The 23,202-nt window shown below is 44.4% G+C and overlaps 1 protein-coding gene across 10 annotated transcripts in view; it reads right to left on the reverse strand.

Moving 5' to 3' along the window:
• The window catches only part of Eps8 (EGFR pathway substrate 8, signaling adaptor), a 173,283-nt gene that overhangs the window by 89,350 nt on the left and 60,731 nt on the right, over positions 1 to 23,202 (reverse strand). For 2 of the 10 annotated variants that reach the window (XM_087657764.1, XM_087657768.1), the window contains exon 3: positions 386 to 463. The exons of 4 other annotated variants lie outside the window; for them this stretch is intronic. The gene's annotated coding sequence lies outside the window, so the exon portion shown is untranslated. 10 annotated transcript variants of the gene reach the window in all.

Raw genomic sequence — 23,202 nt, forward strand, 5'->3', positions numbered from 1 at the left:
CTATGCTGTTTCCATAACGACAAACTGATTGTTAACCACCCTCTAAGCATCTGGTGACAGAGATGGGGAGATGGTCAAGCCAGTTACATCCTTGCTGTTCAAGCGTGAGGATGTGAGTTCAGATCCCCAGCACCCAGGTAAGAGCTGGGTGTGGCTGGGTATGCCTGTACTGTAGTTTAAGGGGTGAGTAGAGGCAGGGGAGGTTCCTGAGTTCACTGGCCATGCAGCCTGACCAAATGGACGAGCTCCGAGTTCAGTGAGACCCTACCTCAGAGGTTGACCTCTTCCTGTGGTCCACATGCATACACACACGTGTACACACAAACACGTTTCTATCGCACACACACAAGAATAACAGTGACACTGTATATGGGCGGTTGCACACCTGCAATCCCAGTACTCAGAAGGCTGTGTCAGAAGGATTGTGACTTCAAGTCCAGCTTGAGGTACACACAGTTCAAGCCTGTCTCAAAAATAAACAAACAAACAAATAAATGAATAAATAAACTGAATAAAAGAAATACCGAGAATATATTTTCTTTCCTTTTGTCTCAAGTTGCTTTGCCTTTTCTTCTAAATTAACCCCCATTTCTTCTTCCTTAATTTTGCCAATCTGCATTTAACATCTATTTTGTGGCAACTGTCTTTTAAAACAGTCCCTCCCATGGCTGCCACGATCAATCTCATTGCACAGATTGGGGACACACCAGACTCTCTTGTCCTTGACAAACGTGATAAAAATGTCTTAACTTGGCTCCTTCCGCTTACTTTTGAACAGAGAAGCACTTCTGAGAACTGCATTTTAGCTGTTAAGTACCTCTCACCCTGCTCACCATTGCTGGTGGCAGTCTGGTTGTCAGGGTGCAGCCAGGGGGCCCAGGCTGATGGGTTCTAGTGACAGCCCCCTCCTCTGGCATCTGGTTAATTAACAGAGTGGCCGGCCACACTCATCCTGTCTCCATTTCTTCCTGACAATGCAGTAATACTGACTCCGTTCCGACTTGGGGCAGATCCAGAGCAGCCCGGATCACCCTGCACTTGGCTTCCTGCCTTTTCTAAGACTTGGGTCTCCGGGTCAAACTCTGCTCAAGACACTTAGAAAAGTGACAAGGGTGGAGGACGTTACTGCAAGCGCCCCACGAATCTGAAGCTGTCATCTCAGGTAAAGAACGAGTCTGGCTTCCAAGGAGGGGAGCGATACTTTCTGATCAACCTCTGTATTCAGGGTCACACCAGCCAACACCCCAGAAAATGCCCACCTATTCCTGCTCTTTCACTAAGCCATGACGGAAGTTTACTCCTTCGCAGCAGAGACAATAAAAAACACAAGTGCAACTCCTGTGACGTGAGGGGCACAATGAAGGTCGCTGTGGTATCTCCTCGGCCATACCTGGTCTCCTTGAGAACTCTCCGCCCTGCCCACCTCAGCTCTGTCTCCCTAATTCCCGAGGGTTGGCTTAAAAGTCCAACCCTTCGAAAGCTCCTCCCTGACCAGGGCCTCTCCTTTTTAAGCAACAAGCAATATCCGTCCGCCTTCTTACACTTCACAGGTAGGCGATACATTTTTTTCATATCTGCTTTTCAAAAGTAAACATGCATCTCCTTACTTTTGACTGAGCTGGAATATTTTCTTTATTTTACCCTTTTAAATTGATTTTATTTTGTACGCACGGGTGCAGGCCTGCATGCGAATCTGTCTACCGTGTGTGGGACTGGAACACACAGAGTACAGAAGAGAGTGGAGGGTCCCTAGAATTAGGGTTACACGGTGTGGTTAGCTGCCGGGTGGGTGCTGGGACTTAAACTCGGGTCTCTGGGAGAGCAACTGATGTTTAGTAACCTACTTAAGATGTCAAACAAAACGGACAGTAAATGAAGAGGAAATATACCAAGGTAGAGCAGCACACGCCTCCGAACACCATACTAGGCTGCACTGCATTCATTCACTCATTTACTCACTCATTCATTCACTCATTTACTCACTCATTCATTCACTCATTCATTCACTCATTCATTCGTTTGTTGGATAGGTGACTGTCTGCATGTACATATGTGAACCAGAGTGCCCAGGAGGTCAGCAGAGGGGGGCATCAGGACCCTGGAACTGGAGCAATAGGGTTGCCTGCCATCCTAGGTAAGATCAGTGAAAGCTCTTAGTTTTGTTGCGCCATCTCTCCAACCATGAAAAAAATAAAAATTTTAATAATAAACTAATCTCTGTAACTTCCTATTTCAAAAACCTTTTAGGTTTTTCCCCCCACTCTTTTGTACTAGCATTTACCCTAGAACACATTGTACAGCTTGATAAAAAGGTTTCTTTGTAGCCATGTGCTATGAGCTTTGCCCGTGTGTGTGTGTGTGTGTGTGTGTGTGTGTGTGTGTGTGTGTGTGTGTGATTTTTGAACGAATATCTTCTTTACGAAAAACGCTGAGGGAGGGGTGAAGCGCCAATATCATTTCACTCTCTTTGTCCTTTACGTCTTGTCCCCTTAAATGCCTTGATGGATGGCAACAGGCATGGGACTATCTGCCTCCTGAGGACCTGCCTGAAGCTGCCTTACTGTTCACACTTTTTATACACACATAAAGAGAAGCTGTGCCCTCCGCAGTAAGCTGAGAGGCACATACTACAGATGCAGAGTGCAGTCCCTGGTCATTTAATAACAAGCGTCCTGCTTTGTAGCCCAACACCTACACAGTACTATTTGTTTGTTTTTGTTTTTATTTATTTTTTTTTGAGACAGAGGCTGGCTAGTTAGCCCAGGCTGGCCTCTAATCTTTGGCAATCCTCCTGCCTCAGCTTCATCCACGGTAGCATTATGGGAGAGCACCAGCCACCTAGCTGTCCTGTGCTTTCATATGACTGGCAGTGCGCCAGGCTTGCTCACACCACTGTCACCACAGCATGAGCCCCAGGGTATACTGGGACTCGATGACAGAAACATTCAGTCCCACCATAACCTTCTAGGAGCATAACTGTCTGTGGGACACATGACATGAAGCCCTGGATGGCTCTCCCACATCATCCACATCTTCCTGCTTTCCCCTCTGATTTTGAGTCTAATATTAATCCAGACTTACAGCACAGACAGCTTATGTGAGGGCCCTCGGGTCCTCCTGCCATGGTCTACATAGCAGTGGGTACTGTCATTCTGTCAGGCTTTCTGCTGTCCTGCAGACTCTTGCCTCTCACTCTCCAGGTGGTGCTTGTAAACCCACCCTCTCCCACCTCTACAGCCCCAACACTTTCTTCCTGCTTAGAGTTTCATTCACCACCACTTCCAAACTCTGAAAAAAAAAATATTTTTTACTTTTTTGCTTCTAAGCCTCTGGGAAAACTCAAGACTGGGTGTCAGGACCAGTCTCAGTTCTTGCTCCACCTAATGAGGTCAGCGAGGCCACCAAGGGCATGGGGTATGGTAATGGAGAACTGATTAATATATAACCCACACAGTGCACAGAATATGATGATGCAGAAGTTATTAATATATAACCCACACAGCACCCTAAGGGCCCACTGACATCTCAGCGCAGGCAACACCTGACTCAGGACCAGCCCTGTCCTTTATGAGTTATGGACCTTGGTCAAGTCAATAACTTCTGCTGCCTCAGACAGAGCCTCTCTCACCCACATGCTTGCCTAGTTGAGACAGACTGTACCCTCCTCAAACTATGAGACAAAATGGAGCCTTCCTTCCTTAAGCTGTATCTCTTGGTATTTTGTCACAGGAACAAATCCACAATGCCAGTCATGTGAGGATAAGCCCTCTTTCCCCATACCAGCATTCTAGTGTAACTATTTCTGCCTACTATGAATTCATAGAAATGTTCTGTGAATCAGAGCCATATCAGTGCTTACAGAGCACAAGTGACTTCTCAATTCCTCTGTGGAAAGAGGCCTGAGGGGCCATACAACAAGCTCTGAGGCAACCCTCAACTGCAGCCTCAGTTGCTTTGGCCATAACTCAGAGAGCCACCCTGTGCTTCTTTAGATGAGTCCTCAAATATCCACTGTGAAAGAGAAGGAAAATGCGTGCTATGCAGCGACTCACAGGTGCATCATTCCGAGTAGTGCTCCATTTTATCTATGTACTGCAAGGCAACACAGGAAACCAGAGCAAACCACCTATGACCAACCCATCATAGCAACTGAGAGTGAGCTGAGCTGCTGAAAGTCAGTCAACGTGGAAGGAGCAACACACGAGAGCACACATGAACATGCATGAACATGCATGAGCATATATTAAAATAAACACAACTTAAGGCACAGTAAGAAAAAGCAAGAGCCCAGAACATTATACATAATCATGGGAGGTAAGACCAAGAGAAATCCAACCATTATGGTCAGCAGACCTTAAGAAAGAGCTCAATTATGGTTATGAATGACAGACTTTGAGGCAGGGGTGGGCGATATGATAAAGGCCAAGAACACACATGATCATAAAGGACAGATAGCCTAGCAGTCAATGACCTTCACACAGTGGCCATCGGGAAACCCAAAGACAGCATTCAGCGCCTGCACTTCCAGGTCAACTGAGGATAGACAGAAGTAAGAGGGGATGGATTCCAGGAACCCAGGCTCGGAGTTACTGAAGAGCATACACTGAGTCTTGGGGGTGGTGAGACGGAGTGGTGGGACAGTTTTCCCACCCCAACACTGGCTTTGTGTTGATTACTGCAGATCACTGCTCAATCCAATGCATACTATACTATGTGACCAGGCAAATTCCACAAAATTGTCAACTATATGAACTAAAAGGACATTACTGGGGAAAGCTTTGGGCTTTTTTGTTTTGTTTTGCTTTATGAAAACAAGGATAGTAGTAATTGGGACTTGAAATTATTTAGATACAATCTTTAGCAATGTTTATGTTCTCATGAATTACAACTAAAGGTGTGACACAATGTATTTGTGTCATCTGTGTCCTTATATGTCTATCTGCATGTTGGTTTGAGTGTCACACAATGTTATACCTAAAGATGTGACACAATGTATTTGTGCCATGTGTGTCCCTATATGTCAGTTTGAGTGTGACACAATGTATCTGTGTATATCTATGCATAGGCCTGTATGAGTGTGCATACATAGCACACATGTAGAGGTCAAAGAACAACTCTAATGGTCCTCGTAAGCTCCACCCATTGTTTGAGGCAGGATCTCTCATTGGCATGTCAGATCACCAGGTAGGCCAAGCTAGCTTGTGAGATCCCATCGTGTGCCAGGATTGTAGGCTCATGCTGCCACAGCCAGTTTTATACGTGGATTGGAGAAACCCAAACTCAAAGTCTCATGCTTGTTAGGCAAGCACTTCACCAGCTGAGCCATCTTCTCAAGCACCCCATAATATACTTTTAATAACTAAGAAAATGTACAGCCATGCTTAAACCAAAGCTTTCATAGACTAATGCCAACATGTAACAGAGAGCAAATGTAAGAAGCTCACCTACCATCCCCTTCAATCAAATAACACTAATTACAGAATAACATTAGCTTACAAATCACTCTGACAGTTTAGAATATTGTAATTAAAACTACCACAAGGTAGGTCTAATCAAATTTCTAAATCTAGTTAACACATTCTGAATACAAGATTCTATATGCATGCAGTTCAACGATCAATCCTTAAGGTCTTGTTCAATTAAACAACTGAATCATATACATGAGAACAAAGCAAGATGGTATAGGTATGAAAGGGAAGCCCATTACTCTGTCTGCTCACACACACACACACACACACACACACACACACACACACACACACAAACACACACCGTGCAAATCTACACAGATATATGTCAATAAACTCTAAAAAGGAGTGAGACCGGGGAAAGCAAGATCTGGCTCAGTGATCAATGTTACATACTGCTCCTTCAGAAGACCAAAGCCTGGTCCCCAACGCCCCAACCAACTCACAACTGCCTGTAACTCCAGTTCCAGGAGACCCTAAGCCCTCCTCTGGCCTCTGCAGGCACATATGCACAAAGTCATACACAGAAGCTTATACATATACATGAGCAAAAACAGTAAAATTAAACCTGAGAGATGATGAAATTATTTAGTCATTTAACTAAATTAGAAATTTTCACTAAAGGATCACAGGAGCTTACAATGGTGGCTCAGTGAGTCAAGTGCATGTCAAAGCATGAGGACCTATGTCAACCCTCAGATGTATGTTCAAGAGCTGAGTGTGGCAGTGAGTGCTTCTGATCCCAGAACCAAGAAAACAGAGCCAGGCAGATCCCTGGGGCTCACTAGCCAGCCAGCCTAGCCAAATCTGAGTCCTAGGCCAGAGAGAGAGCCTGTCTCAAAAAAAACCAAGATGGACATCACCTGTGAGGAAAAGATACCCTGCAACGTCTGACTTGTGTGTGTGTGTGTGTGTGTGCGTGCATGAGTGTGCATGCACGCGTGCGCGCACGCGCGCACACACACACACACACGACTTCACAATTAATTATCGACTTTACCATAACCCTACATAGTCTTTTTATTCAACACAGCACACATTATATAAAGTCCTTGTCACTGTACTCCAAGGTGGCCCAAGCCCTTTACCAAACTTCACACTGACATGGGGTAACAAGGGGAGAGACAAAGTAGGGACAGGAAAACTTCAGTCTCTAGACAATTCATTTCAGAACTGCTCAACGAGAAAGGAGACTAGACACACGAGCCATGTGTCTGGCTATCTCTTCTAACCCACAATTTATATTAGCTAAATTGAAAAGAAAAAAAAAAGTGGTTTCCAGATTGAGCTGCTGCCAAACAGAAACTTGTGTTTAAACAATCCCAGGTACAAAGTATACACACACATCCTCCTTCAAGTGGGGAGAAGTCTGGGTCAAAGAACAAAATGTTTTACATTCCTTTCTCAGAGAATACGTGGAGTTTAAAGTCCACACGACACTGACATTGTGCCTTGGAATTTGTACAAAAGTTTATAACCGAGATAAAAATAAGTCATACCATAAATATCTCCATGAGCCTCACAGTTCTTTCTGCTCCTAAAGGCCGTATGTGTTACTAGAAGGTCATGTGAGGAAGGCCTGTGTTGTCAGCCTTCTTCATGGCCTATATACGACAGACACCTTACAGGAAAATACACACACACAAGAATGATGTTTGGAGCATCACTTAGGCGATGGGGGAATGTCTCAGCGGATAAAGGGCTTACTAAAGCAAGCCTGAAGACCAAGCTTCACACCTAACATCCCTGTGAAAAACCAGAGGCAGCAGTGTGCACCCGTAACCCTAGGGCTTAAGAGACAGACAGATGGTTCTCTGCAGCAGACTGGCCAGCTAGCCTAGAAGAATCCACGCATCTCAGAGTCAGTGAGATAGGCTACCCCCAAAGATAAGACTGAGTAGACACTGGACAGGGATCTCTGACCTCCATTTGCATCCATATATATGTACATATACCTCTTCACACACACAGGCTCACTATTTACATATAAGACACACACATACACACATACACACATACACACATACACACATACACACATACACACATACACACATACACATATACATATACATGCACACGCAGACACACACAACATGAAGACACACACACAACACACAGACACACACACCATACACACATGCACATACGCACACACACACACCATATAAACACACACCATATACACACACACCATACACACACACACACAAGCACATACACAACACACACATACACACAACACACACTCTCATATACACACACACATACACACACACATTCACACACACCCCACAAACACATACATACACATTACACACACACCACACACATACACACACACCATACACACACACACTCTCATATACACACACACATATACACACACATACACATACATGCACACACAGACACACACACAAAACACACAGACACACACACAACACATATACACACACACCACACACACATGCATATACACATGTGTACACACACACATACACACACACCGTACCCACATGCACATACACACACACATACCCCCCCACACACTCACATTCACACACACTCTCATACACATATTATGACTTAAACTGAAGAATGTGCAGCCCCACTCCAGAAGAGTAAGTCAGGCAGACACTGACTTTTGCCCTCTGTTGGACTATTGGGCGCCTCTTTGTTCTTACCTAGTGTCAATCCTAGCTTTGTATTTAACTTCTGGTAACAGAGCAAGAAGCAAACGTTTCCTTTCCAATCAGATTAATTGTGACAATCCAGTAAGAACCTCAAAAATAAAAGGCATATAGAGACTCCTACACATTGATAGTCTTGCTTGCCTCTAAACTCAAATTTAATACTAAAATACCAAAATTATAAACTTAGCTATTTTAAAAATAGTTGTTCCTTTACAACTTCCACTAATTGACTATTTAAATATTTACAAGTTCCATTAATACACACAGATTTTAAAAACAAAAACGTTAAACACACATATCCAACTACAGTTTCAGTCCCAAGTAAAATGTTTGCATAGAAGGTCGGCGGTGTTCACTCTGTGGGCTCAGAGCCAACAATAACCTATGAAGGTTAAAATTTGAGTAATAAGCAAATTTTCATAGAACAACTAACACTGTTCAGACAATTCAAAGCAGTTAATATTTATAGCATAATCAAAGTGTTTTGCCTGTAAGATTCATTTTAGGTCAATTTTATGTCTATAGCTTCCAAACTATTAATAGTTCTCGGATCCCTTCTTAGCTAAAAGGTAAACAGGGAGATTACTCTCCTAAAGCAAGCACCAGACTCTTAAGAAGAAAGACCTTTAAATCCCCAAGCAAGGAAACAGGAAGGGAGGGAGGCCGAGGACACTAAGGTATCCCAAGATTTTACCGGGTTCAGAAGCCACTAGGAATCTCAAAGGCAACTAAAAAAAAAAAAAATCATTAAAGGGCCTACTTGGCCTAAAAATAATACTACCTTTTAAGGTCTACAAACATCTTCTGTCATAATTACACCTTTGAGAGCCCTCCTTGGCAAAGAAAATATTCACAAACTCCAACTTACCCTCCTGCAGTGCTCAGGTAAAACTCTTCCAAGTGACCGTCAAGGCAAGACTGAGAGAGCACCGCTCCCTGCTCTCGGACGTGTCCAGTGACCCTTGGTTCATACACCGAGAGGGAGGGACCCTGCTTCAGTTTCGATGTTCCGCTATACTCAACAAAGTCTCTCCTTTGGACTCTCTCGGCCTTAGCTAAGACTTCCTCCTCTTTTTAATGAGGAAATAGCCACTGCTGAGAAGGTAAAGTGCTTGCCCAAGGTGTGGAGAGTGACAGAGTACCAAAGCACAATGAGAGGCATTGATGGAGAGCTGTCTGGGTGCTAGATGTGGTTACTATGGCCACTTTTACGCTGAAGAGTCAGAGTCTAAGGAACTGGGTGTCAATGAGTAACCAAGGGGGAGGTGCAGCAATATGGTGGTTAGATGAGCTAACGAAGAAAGGCTTTGTACAAGAAACACAGAAAAGTAAATGCAGGTACAATAAAATATGTATGTACAGGGCAGCTGGAGATTTGACTAATGGCTGAGAGTCCTCCCTGGCCTGGTGGAGGACCTGGATTCAGTTCTCAGCACCCAAACCCTGAGGCTCACAGCCACCTTGTAACTCCAGCTCCAGGGGATGTGACGCCCTCTTCTGGGATCCTCGGGTAGTACATCCACATGCACGAACCCACCCTCACAAACACATGAGAATAAAGTATTTTCTTTAAAGTAAGCATGTGGTTTCTCTTACGATGAAGAAGATCATCTGGTGCCAAGTCAAAGCTAGATCTAGCGGCCAAGGCAATGGACACAGAGCAAACGCGGTCAGCTGTGGTGGTGTGGAGGCAGAGAGGGACCATTTAAGGACTCAAATGAGAGATGACATATAAGAACATATAAGGTTCAAATCTACATTCGGATCGGTGCCATGTCTCCTGAAGCAGACTGCTTCCGAAGGAAATACTCACGGGACTAAGATGATACAGGATTTCTGGCCTTCCTTTGCAAACAGGACATAGCTACTGTACCCTGCTGTACGTAATGGCCCTGGTGCCACACAGGATGGGGAGATGCCTTGGTCAATAAAGTCCTTGCTAGGCAAGCATGAGGTCCTTAGTCTTGACCCCAAACTGACATTTTAAAAGCCAGGCAGGAGCTAGACAGATGTCTCAGTAATTAAGAGCACTGGCTACTTTTATAGAGGACCCGATTTTGGTTCCCCGCAACAAGACGCTGGTTCATAACCATCTGCAACTGTAGTTCTAGGTGATCCAATGCCCTCTTCCAGCCTCTGAGGGCACCAGGCATGCGTGCGGTGCACAGACACACATGCACACTCACACACCTAAAAACAAATATATAATTAAATAAACCTTTTTTCTTTGTCGTTTTGAATGCCAGGTGTGACAGTACACACCTGTAACCCCAGTGTGAGGCAATAAAGTAGGTGCATCCCTGGGGATCCAGAAGTCACCTTAACCAAATCAGCTAGATTTGGCTGTAAGAGACTCTGCCTCAGAAAATACAGTGAATCCCAACCGAGGGACATAACCCTTGGCTACCTATGGCTTCCACACAGAGATGTACACAGATATCCCCTACATATACATACGGATGCACAGAAAATAAAAGTAAGTAAATAAGTGAATAGGTTTGGAGGGACTGGGAGATGTAAAGTTGGTGCTAAGACAATCCATCGGACAAGAGCCATTTTGAGGTGCTTTGTCCACAGTCTAACTGTGGTGAGAAGACAGAAGAAGAAAGCCCGTCCCTGTCTTGGTAATGTGTCATAGGTGCCTGTCTCTGAGAATATTAGGGGAGAAGGCAGAGAACCTGTGGGATAAGCATTTTAGAGTGGAGACCGAATGTGTATGAGATTAAAAAAAGAAAAACTATTAAGACTCCTCCTCGGGGTTGGGGATTTAGCTCAATGGTAGAGCGCTTGCCTAGCAAGCGCAAGGCCCTGCGTTCGGTCCCCAGCTCCGAAAAAAAAGAAAAGAAAAGAAAAGAAAAAGAAAAGAAAAGAAAAGAAAAAGTCTCCTCCTCATGCTAAGAAACGGAGTCCCAAGGAAAGGAGTCCCAGTTCTGTCCCTGAAAGGCAAATGTGCAACAATTTCAAAGCTATACATTGTAAGTAAGCATGCATGCATAGGCGGAAAAGTCAAACTGACACAGGGTCAGACAACAGTCACCAGAGAGGTGCGGAAAACTTTTAAAAATAAATAGTTGGGAGAAAATGAAATAGCATGCTTCAGCACCTACAGAAATGCTTCGCAAACTAGTTAACATTCACCTGATCTTTTAGAAGAGTTTTTAGTCCTCCCATTTATTTTTACTTTATGTGCACTGGTGTTTTACCTGCATATATGTGTGTGGGGTGTTAGATCCCCTGGAACTGGACTAACAGGCAGCCACGAGCTGCCAACTGGGTATTGTGTCCTCTGTGAGAGCAGCCAGTGCTCTTAACCTCTGAGCCATCGCTCTAATCCTCACCTGATATTTAAAAAAAAAAAAAAAAAATGAAGATTTGACAAAAGAATGAATTACTAAAGGTAAGAAGAAGAAAAATATAAAGAATAGAAATGTATGACGAAAACTGAACAGATAAGGTTCAGCAGAACAGGATTTGTTCCCAAAAAGAAAAGAACATCTTGCTGCACGGAACAACCAGTTTTATCAGGTTTTATGTGACGCAAAACCGCCATTTCTGCAGACAGAACTTTGAAAGCAGCTATCAAGGCCTCAGTTGAGCTGGCTGGATGACCTGCTCCACGGCACACTTTTTTCCCTCTCCCAGGCCCTGTCCACTCCACTCTCTGTCACCTCATTCTTAGAAGTTGAGGCTCAGCCCAAGGCCAGGTTTTTTCACTGTTCTTGCAAAAAGAAAAAGAAGGAGTGGAAACAGACAGGCTCTAAGCTTCCCAGGCAGGATAGAGTTCATTTCCCCAGAAGCCGCATGCTGCCTGCACACACAGCCTGCGGCTAATAGCCTTGCTTGAAGCAGCCTCTCCCAACATCACGCCCTCTTTCCCTTCCCAGGGATGGCTTGTCAGGTTGTCATGTGGAATATGAAAACATGGTCCCTTCTCCTGAATGAGGACAGTGGCAGAGAGCCATCTCCACTCTGTAGATCCACACGGGGTCAGATGTGGCCCCCACTACCTGGTAGTCTAATTGCCTCCTCTACCCTGTAGTATTTCCTTCTTTGCCACAGGCTTGATCCCAAGGGCCTTTCTGGATAAACATTCCACACATTCGTATCCATTTCAAAAAAACATCACCTCGAGAGTCATGACACTGACTGGAGGAAAACGGAGAGCACCAGCTTTGTGTCTTTGCTGAGAATGATGTTAAAAGCAAACACAATGAACTCCAAAACAAAAAGACGTGCCCAGGATCAGTACAACAGCAGCAAACATCCCAGCCTGACATCTCGGAGCATCAACATACTTAAGATCTGATATCAGATCAAACCCAATTCCAACACATTCCGACATAGTCACAATACCGTCTCATGAGCCCTTTCTTTTGTCGTATGCCAAAAAGAAATGGGACTGGGGGGTAAGTGGTTGAGTGGTTAAGAACGTTTGCTGCTATTGCAGAGGCCCCGAGTTCAGTTCCCAGAACCCATCTCCCAGGGAGTAACTCCCACTCCAGTGGGAACTACATAGGAACCTACACACAAATGCACATACACAGAGACACAGAAATGTGCACATTAAAAACAAAAAACAAAAAGAAGGATAGTTAGAAATGTTTCCAACTACAAGTAAGCAGATCCCTAATAATAACATATGATCAATCCTCTGCTGTTAGCGTGACAAAATGCTGGTACACTCTCTGCTATGAGTCAGCAGGAAGTAGTTAGTGATGTGTCAGTAAAGGTGGGTGACAGCAGTATGTAGCTGTCATTGTCCTAACACTAGTAAAAACTGCAGAGGCTGAGACCATTGCCAACTCGCTGTTGTGCACTCAGACAGCTAATGTCATAGGCCAATCTGAGTGCACGGGGATTGCTGGCTTCCCCACCTTTCTAGAACAAAACTGTTGAGCAAAAGTCATCCCGCGCCATGTCATTCATGTACTTGGAATGGCACGGGCTTGGTTATGGCCAGTTCTCTTCCTTCTAGAAAGTGCTATGACTGTGTGCACTTTTACTAGTAACCTACTTCCTCTTCTGCACTCTTTAGAGAGGCACACAAGACAAGCTACAGAACTGACAGCTGAGACCCTCAGATCCCAAACAACAGGAGGCCAGTAACAACCGATGGCTAGACAGCCAATTCTGGGTAGACGTGTCATCATCTGCCCTACAGGGTGTAAGTACAGACTCCCTTTCCATTACCAGGATCTGGTCCTGGTTAATCACATCTCTCGTCACGTCTTCCTCTCTCATGCTCAAAAACACCTCGCCTTCTCAAAATCAATCTACAGGGCCTGTAACGTAGCCCAGTGTAAAGTGCTTGCTGCCAAAGCTGGCTGCCTTACTTTGACTCCCTAGATCTTACATGGTAGAAAGAGAAAACTACCTTCTGAAAGAGGTCCCGGATCTCTCCTTGTAGGCCATGGCGCACAGGCACACACACACATCCACACATGTATATGCACACGAATATATTAAAATACAGTTTAAAAAACGTTCAAATTCTCTTCATATATTTTGATGGGAGTAAGAACATATACTGTCCTTATAAGAGTTGCCTTGGTCATGGTGTCTGTTCACAGCAGCAAAATCCTAACTGAGACAATCTCATTGGGAAATTTTAACCAGAAACCCAGCAACCCTTACAAGTAGGGAAAGTGGAGAAGAAAAACCGTGCCTTGGCCCTCTCTGTAGACCATGACTATGACAGGTCAGAATGGAGAGGTCTCAGCACCAAGCAGGGCAGCATTGACATCAGCCATCTGCAACCTTGTGGAAATGGGGCTGCCCTCTCCAGCCCCCACTCCTCTTCTGAAACAGGAGACTGGTTGGTGATACTCATTGTGATCTAACTCTCTAGGAGATTTTCCCAATTCAAATTTAGAAAGAAAATCTACTCCACTAGATTTTGTGATAAAATGCAATAATTAGTGACTTTACTCTTTTTAATTAAAAAAAAAAAGAAGCCTGTAATTTCAAAGGGGGAAAATGAAATAACCAAATAGTCAGAGAACCCACTGCTGACAGACAAAAGGCATAAGGATGGCGTGCATAATATAAATTCACCTTTCAAAGGGTCCCATAACCCTTTCCACAGACAGTCCCATTTCCTCTGAGAATTTCCATTTAAACAGACTCTGATGAAACAGGCCACATACAAAGGATTTCTCAGAGGAGGGAAATGAAAGCTTTGGGGACACAGCACCGCAGTTTCTCTGCCCATTAACTTTTCCTTTTAAAGGTTCCTCAGTTCACCAGACACAGAGAACAGTCATGTCCCTGCAGCTGGCTAAGAGAACACACGCCATGTTAAACTGCACTTAAAATGATGGTTTTAAATGTATCCTTTCAGCAAAAGTGAAGTCTTTCAAGCAATGGCAGGCGCTTCCACTTTAGCTCATTAAAATCCTAAGTGCTCTGAGGTCCTCAGCCATGGCCTAGGAAGTGCAAGCATTTCATACGGGGTTATCAACCCTGGGTTACCTCAACTCTTACCTGAGCAGAAAGGTATTGTGTTAGCTTCACATTATTTGTTTACAAGCACATCCTAGGTAGCACTGGGTTGGAAGTGGGAGGGGAAGGAAGAGGAGAGGGCCAGTTGGTGAGCACACCAAGAGCCCATGAAGACCAAAAAGGAAAAAAAAAAAAAAAAGTGGCAGAATGCCTAAGCTTAATTTCAAACCACGGATCATTTGAAGTGCAGCAAAATATCATTCTGTCGATACATTCTTTTTAACAAGCTAACGCCGTGTACATGGTCTTGGGAGATTAAACCGCATAAACCGTGTAGCGCTGCGATAAACAGAATGAACTGTCTGCCTTCAGATTAACAGTCTAGAGCAAGCTTTGTCAATAGTGGCTCAGGCTGTCCTGTGACAATAAACCTGTCATCAGATCTGCACATTGAATGGCCCCTGAAGCTTGTATAATACTAATAAGTAAAGGATCAGAGAGAGTCAATCAGAGAGGCAAAGTCCTGAAAGAAGACAGGACACAGGCAGGTTGATAAGTGGCCTGACTTTTCTGGATGCCGCACCACCAGATTTGGCCAGGCAGCAGAAAGTGGTTACAGCCTTAGGCTGGAAGTAAATGTAATGAAAGCTTACCATCAATCAGCGAAGCATTAAATGTTGCTTTCAAGTTTGTTTTGAGGGAGACAAAAAGGTGATTCTTTCTCCCAATGGCTGACCTTGGTTAGCATGCAGACCTAGCTGCTGACCTTGGCTAACTTACAGACCCAAGAACTTATGTTTTTCATGTTGAGGGTTTATGTATGTGCACAGGGCTTCATGTGTGTGCATGTTTGAGGCAGCCCCATGGGTCAGTTGTCCTTCTAAATACTTGTATGAGTTTTAAAAGGCAGGGTCTCTAACTGAAACTGGAACGAACTGACTCAGCTACTCGGCTGGTTTACCTGGCCAGTGAGCCCGGGATCCTTCCGTCTTCACTTCCAGGCATGTGTGGACAATAGGGATTCGAACTCAAGTCCTCATGTTTATGTGCTAATTTTCTTGTAATCAGCATTCTAATGACATTACTCATTTCCTTTGTGTGCCTGACAGGGCAGGGCAGGGGAGTGTAGAAAACATATTCAATAAGTCTTTATCCAGTGATGGTTTCTTATTATCAAAAGCCATGGGCTTGGCCAAACCTGGCTCTCTAATTTAGTGTAATGTAATGTCACAATAATCATTAATGTTGGAACCGAAACAGAGCTGTAAAGAACTCGGGTTAACGGGCAGGGACAGGTTCAGATCCCAAGTCTGTTAATTTTGTCAGCCACACTACCTCACTAGGCTACTTGGTTGTGACAACTGTATCTTCTGCAGAGACTGATGGGAAGAACAGGGTGAGAAGCAGTGCACAGTGCCCGATTACCTGCGTAATTAGTGGTAGAGCAACAAAGATCACACACCTCTCTATCCCCCCACCCAATAACCTGGTTGGTACTTAGGATAATGAGGCAATAGAAACCATAAGTCCTCTTCACTTGAGAGTGACAGTGGACACGGTGGTCATACTACTTTCTTACCACGCAGGAAGTGGACATTCTATGATAAAACATCTGCCGAACATGAACGAAGGCCCTGGGATCTAAGCTTAGTGCTACACACACACACACACACACACACACACACACACACACATGCATGCGCGCACGCACCAACATACACATAAACACTCACACATGCACATACAACCATACACAAATACATTCACACATGCACACACATGCACACACAAACATACACACATACACTCACACACATGCACACACGCACACACACTCACACACACAAACATACGCTCTTGTGCACGCACATACACACGCATACACAGGTCCACACACAGACACACATACTCACACACACTCATACACACATACACTCACACATACACACCACCTCACCACTGTACCGACATAGCAGGAAAGGGAGGGGGGAGCAGGGAAAGACAGAAGGAGAGAGAGGGAAGAGAGAGAGAGAGTGTGAGAGAGAGAGAGAGAGAGAGAAAGACCTACAGCTGAATCAAAAGCTTTCCAGAACTTTCCCCAGGCTGCTGACTCTCCTCACTTTCTTCTCCTCACTTTGCCCTAGCTCCGCCTCTTTGGGTGCATCACCAACTTTGCCTAGAACTCCGATTCTCCACTCTTGGGCACTTCTCATACTCTAAGCCCATTCTGGCCTCCTCAGGCACCAGGCACAGGCTTGGTGCACACATTTGTATGCATAAATGAAAACAGATAAATCAAAAAGGAAGGAAAAACCAAAATTGTCCTTTGAATGACCTCTCAAATAGGGTCATCTTTAGAAGACATATTACATCTTAACCTCTCTACCTCCGGATCCAAACAGGTTTCCACATTAATTTCTACTACAAACATAATTTAAGTTTTAAAGTAAACTATACTAAAATATCCCATCATTTCTACATCAGTGACAGTTACTGCCTTTGTTTTTTTTTTCAAAGATTTTATTTATTTTTGTTTTACATAAATCAGTGTTTTGCCTGCATGTATGTTTACCATGTTTACCTGTGGACAAAGCAACCCCTTGTACTGGAATTACAGATGGTTGTGAGCTACCAAGTATGTACGGAAAACAAACTCATGTTCTGTCGAAGAGTAGTCGGTACTCTTCACCGCTGCGCCGTCTCTTCAGCCACACTGTCCTTTATTTCTTCTTATCTTTGAGTATTCTCATCTTTGTTAACTTAACGTGAATGTTTTATAACTTAAAATCAAAATATCGTTCATGAATTAGTCAGTCCGTCCTCAGGCGTATGAACTTTCAACAGTCAGTCTTATAGTAATTTTTAAACACCACCAAAACATTTCTTTTCATTGATATTACCATTTGGCAAATGTTAAGATTTAGAGTCTTAAAGATTAAGTAAGAAAAAAAAAAAAAAAAGCTTTGTCAAAGTTGTCTGCGCCTTTAAATAATGTAGGCGTCAATCTAAATCGGTGAGAATTCTATTTTGAACTGCGGTTGCCCGCTGTGTGTGTGGGTACTTATGAAATGGCCACTCTGTGTAGATTTTAAAGAATCCTTTTCTTCTGTTCCATACGTGTGCATGCATGACACCCACACAACTCCCTTGGCAACACTCTGCTTTGCAAGGTGATGTGTTTATAGAGAGCACAGCAATTGAAAGAATGCAGATTGCGTTATTTTTTAAAAAAAAAAAAACCTATCAATCTTCTAAGTTCTTATCTCCAGGGGCTTAAAAAAGGCGTGAAAATAAACTGCTCTCCAGTTCCCCTTCAGTCATTATCACCGTAACAGTGAAATAAAACTCACCACCCAGAGATGACGATCCACAACCCCATCTTCTCTCAGGAAACGGGCTTTAAAAATTTACTTTGTTTACTTTGAGGCAAATATTCTTCTTCATTCCGGGAGGCTGGCACTGCCCTCAGATCCATGCTAATAGATGAACGGAAGGTGGCAGATCTCTTCTGTTGAATATTGAAGCCAATTTCTGTTCATCTATGGAGCCTGTCTAAGCCAGAGGGATCAAGGACACCAGGAGAACATGGCCCACAGAATCAACTAAGCAGGACACATAGGGGCTCTCAGAGACTGAGATGGCAGCATGGGTCTGGGCAGGATCTTCTGTGTACACATTATAGTCCTGCAGCTGGGTGTGGGCCTCCTAACAGTGGGAGTGGGGCTGTCTCTGACTCTTTTGCCTGCTCTTAGGACCCTTTTCCTCATACTGGATTGCCTCACCCAGCCTTGATGGGAGAGTGTGTGCCTAGCAGAGTTCTGTTACTACCCCTGGGAGGCCTGTTCTTTTCTGAAGGGAAAAGAGAGCAATTGATTTGGGGGAGAAGGGTGGCAGTGGGGTAGTAGAAAGAGTGGAGGGAGGGAAGGCTGCAGTCATTAGAGGAGAGAAGAATAAATTTACAAAGACTCAGAGGGATTTTCTTGTGTAGACACAAGTCTTGGAGTGTACATAGCACTTTTCTTTCTATTATTTGTGAGTGCATGCATAGTGTGTATGAGTGTTTATATGCATGTGTGTGTATGTGTGCATGTGTGTTGTGTGCATTCATGTGTACCTAAGTCTGTATGTGTGTGTATGGTATGCATATGTATGTATATGTATGTGTGTATCGTGTACATATGTATGTGTATGTATGTGTATGTTCGTGTGTGTATGTGTACGTGTATGTATGTGTGTATACATGTGTGCATTTGTGTCTGTATGTGTGTACGTTGTGCGTGTGTGTGTGTGTGTTGAGGGATTGCCATGCTGCCCAGCTCTCAATGAGCTACATCTGAATCCCCACCTTTTGATTATTCTTAATTCTCATGTATTTAGCCTTATCAAACAGGGCTGCAATGTGATCTCCTTTACTCACACAGTGATTCACGCACTATGAAGCCCTGGCTTTGCTCATCAGCTCTGCAAAGATCTCATGACAGCAGCCTTGACTCAACACTTTCCAAGGACAGGGGATGGGTGAGCAAACACACAGCTGCCCTACTCACAGCGGACTAGTGTGTATTCATTACAAAGGCATCTTAAGCATTTGCTGAAATTTCTCCTATGAGTGGGATGTCTGCTTTAGCAAAAAGATGAGGGATTTGCCCTTTAGGCTAACCAAAAACATAGATGAGGAGAGACATAGAAACATGCAAGCAGCATGTGCACAGTGGACAGCATGAACAGTAACTGAAACAACCGTCTAACCAAATCATGCTTAGATATAAGACAGCGCTAAAGAGGTGGCCCAGTGCTTAAGAGAGCTTTCTTCTCTTTCAGGAGACCTGACACACACACACACACACACACACACACACACACACACACACACACACACACCATAATGATAATATCTTCAAGTAAAGAAATTTCCTCCTGGCATGGTGACAAATGCCTGCAGTCACAGCACTTTGGAGACTAAGGCAGGAAGATCACCAGAAATGTGAGGTCATCCAAGGGACTACCTGGTAAGCCTCTGTCTCTCAAGAAGGAGGAGAGAGAAGGGGAAGAACAAGAGGAGGAGACAGCAGAGTGGCTTAGCACAGTAGCCACTGAGAAGCTGGTAGGATAACCCAAGTGGGCAAGCAAGGTGGCCTTGGGAAGCAAACTGCCTTCTCTTCTACAGTTGGGAAGGCTCTGGAGGGAGTTAGTACATGGTTATTTCCCAAAAGAAATTAAAGGACTGTAGAAGAGAGAAGGTCTGGGAATGACTCTCGTAGGAAGAACAAAGCCAGAGCAGAAAAGTTCATAAACGACACAGGAGAGACAGGAACCACCAGGGATGGACTCAAGGGTGGAGGAATCGGGAGTGCCCTCCTCTTCTGTGGAGAGAGCAGAGTCAGTCAGTCCCTGTGGTTGTCAGGCAGAAAGCCTTAGGAACAGACCCCTGGGTGAGGCAATACAGAGCTCACGCGTGTGCCTAAGTTCCAGGGGAAAATCCTGAGTAAAGCCCTACAGTGCCGACCCGAATAGATGGCTTACAAGAATGGTCAAGAAGCCAGGTGTGGTGGTACATGCCTATAATCCCAGCACATGGGAGGCAGGGGTAGGAAAATAAGAGTTCCTGGCTACCTTTGGCTACATAGTGAATTTGAGGTCAAGTTGTGGTATATGAGAGTTTGTCTCAAAGAGCAAAAACAAATCAAAACCACAAAGTGTTAGAAAGGGTTTTTGGCAAAGCCTGGATTTCCCCAGATTTCAGCAAACGTTGAAAACATACCAGTACACACAGCATGTTTTCTTGACAGAGACATCACAGATATACAAAGTTACCCTCACAGCAGGATGGACACAAGAGGCAGGTTTTCGAGTGAGAGCATCACTCACTCCTCAGCCTTTGGGCTGTAAGCGAGTGTGACGTGACTGTTGTTTCTACCCTTTTCTAAATCTAGCTGGTCACTAGCTCTCCCCGTTCCCCTCTGCCTCCTGAGAAACAGTCCTTTGTGCCGTCACTGCCTTGGGTATAGAAGACGTCACGTGGTCATCCTAGATGCAGAAACGATCGCTGCCTTCCGTGAATGATGCGGAAGAGAAGGTGAGAGGTGAATACTCTCTAACGTGGCATGGAGAACAGGTTCGCCACTCTGTACACTTTGAGTCACAAGAGCGGGAGGAGATGTGTCACATCCACAACTGGACTAATATGAATGCTGTCTGATGTGACAAACTTAGGGTGAGAGACCAATGGCCGTAATTCAGCAAGTGACATTTTTCCTGAGTTCAAAGTTCACTAGCTCCCTTAAATCGCCATCACACCCAAGTGACATCTTTTATTTGCTCAGTTCCCTCTGAGTCACCCTTCAACAACCACGCCTGTGCTGCTCACACTCCCCAGGCTGCCGACGGCTGCTTGGACGGCTTAGTATCTGTCTGAAGGCCGATGTAGAATTCTCCACAGCTTGACTTTCGTCGTGGGTAAAGACCTGGTGGAGCACCTCTTACTTTGAGCGTATGGAATGCACACATCCCCAAACATCAACCTTTCATTTCATTTTCTCGAAGACCTTGCCTCACCTCGCGCATCCCTCACTGTTACATCATAATTTAACATTTGTTTTAAGGTTGTAGATAGAAACTTTAAAACAGCTGCCTCTCTGTTCCACTTATACACAGTAAAGCCAAAGTGTCGGTGTTGACTCACTCAAACAAAGGACGGGCAGTCTAGTGTCCTGTCTCAAATGCTGTTGTCAACTTCTATTTACCTCTCCCATGATGCTTCTACAAAGTACAACAAGTTGTTGTCAGCAGTAGGGAATAACCATTTTCTATCGGGTCTGAAGGGCTAGGAACCATGGGAAGTGGTGAGGCTCCTGCTAGCTTCCACTGAAAGGAAATAATCGGGAAATTAAAAGCATTGATGTAGCTAATTCTACTAAATCACTACTTTTGCCCTCTGCCTCCCTGCTCCTTAATGATGGAAATTTAACTTTTGCTCAAAGTATGATCAACCGGTAATAGGAAAACACAGGTGACCGAAGCCAGGAGAATCAGGCCAACTAAAAAACTAGGCAGACAATTCATCACCATGGTAACAAGCTCAGAAACAGACACAGAAGCCAGCTCATGGGCGCCATTTTGAAACCAGAGGGTGACTTGGGTGTGTGTTTGTATGTCAAATTCACACAGTGTCCTGGGTCAAACTACTGATAATCCAGGATGTCAAGTTGAAGAAACCATAGGAGCAGCATTTTAACCATCCCAGGTCCCGGTGTGCTGAAAGGTAAGTCTTTACTTGAAAGACTCTTGGAGAATATCATACAAACACGGTGATCCATGGGAACGCCCTGCTGAGTGCTACACTGATCCAATAAACTTGAAGGGTCTGAAGGTCCACATTACAGCTCACCCCAGGCAGGACACTCCAAGGAGAACACATAACTTCTTACAAAACATAAAGCCCAAGGACACTGGTTCTGCTGTTTGTATTTCAGTCTCCTGAGTTTATTCTGAATGCAAAATAATTTCTATGTCTGAGATTCCGGGAGGCAACCACATCTGAGGCAGAAGTGACAGATGCAGAAAAGCTATGCATATGGGATATTTTGAGATCAGGCTTTTGAAGGAAATTTCAAGTAAATAAAAATGTTCAGTTAAGAAAACCAAACAGACAAGACTCGGAATGGAAGAAAATATGCACGCATCGTATTTCCTTCAGCATTTCCTCCAAGGTGGGCTACACCCTACCTGGGGGGAAATTCCCAGTCGGACTCTTCTTATTCTGTTAGAGATTAGTTTCAGAAGTATTTACTTCGTGTGCACACAGGTAGAAACACAGGTAAGGCGCAGACATGGAGGTTAGATTACAACTTGCTGGCCCCTTCAGAGGGTTCACACTCCTGTATCATTTCTGAGGTATAACTCTGCTGGACACCAAGTTCTACACCATAGGTTCACGCTTGGTTTCCTGACACCAGAGGACCCCGTTCTTCAGAGCTCCTTAAAACACCAGGAATGATGGTCTCACTCTGTCCTCCTCCTATCCCACTGGCTTCTCCCGAGATCTTCTCTTTGGTTGGACGACTCCCACAGCTGGAGGAATAGACACTACCTGTGGGGGCTGGGGCATCTACCCACACTTTGATGACTGTCATTAATGTTGGAAAATTCTCAACTATTTCTATGTCAAATGTTTCTTTTGATTCCTTCCTTTTCTGATGGTATTTCCATTTCTGCACAGGGTATGCCCTCCCTGGCTGTCTTGACGTTTTAGATATTCTGCCCAATGCTTTTTCATTCTTTGCTTCTCGGTTTGGAACGTTTCCATTTCCTTCTTCAAGTCCAAGGACTCTTTCTTCAGCCGTCAGCAGCTATTTCTGGAAGCAAAGGAGTCAAAGGCACAGGGTATTTCTGATACAGCAGTTTTGTTACTTCTAGCTCAGCTTTAATTATATCCTACGAATTTGGATAATTTCGGTACATCCTGCTTTCATTTTCATTTGGCTTAATGTATTTTTAGTGCGAGTGTGGGGGGGGGGGGGAGTGTATGCTCATGGGTGTGTCCATGTATGGGAAGACCAGAGGTCAACGTTAGGTATCTTCCTTGATCACGCTCTAAC

The sequence above is a fragment of the Rattus norvegicus genome, chromosome 4, assembly GCF_021556685.1.
Source record: "Rattus norvegicus strain SHRSP/BbbUtx chromosome 4, alternate assembly SHRSP_T2T, whole genome shotgun sequence".
NCBI classification, from domain to species: Eukaryota; Metazoa; Chordata; class Mammalia; order Rodentia; family Muridae; genus Rattus; species Rattus norvegicus.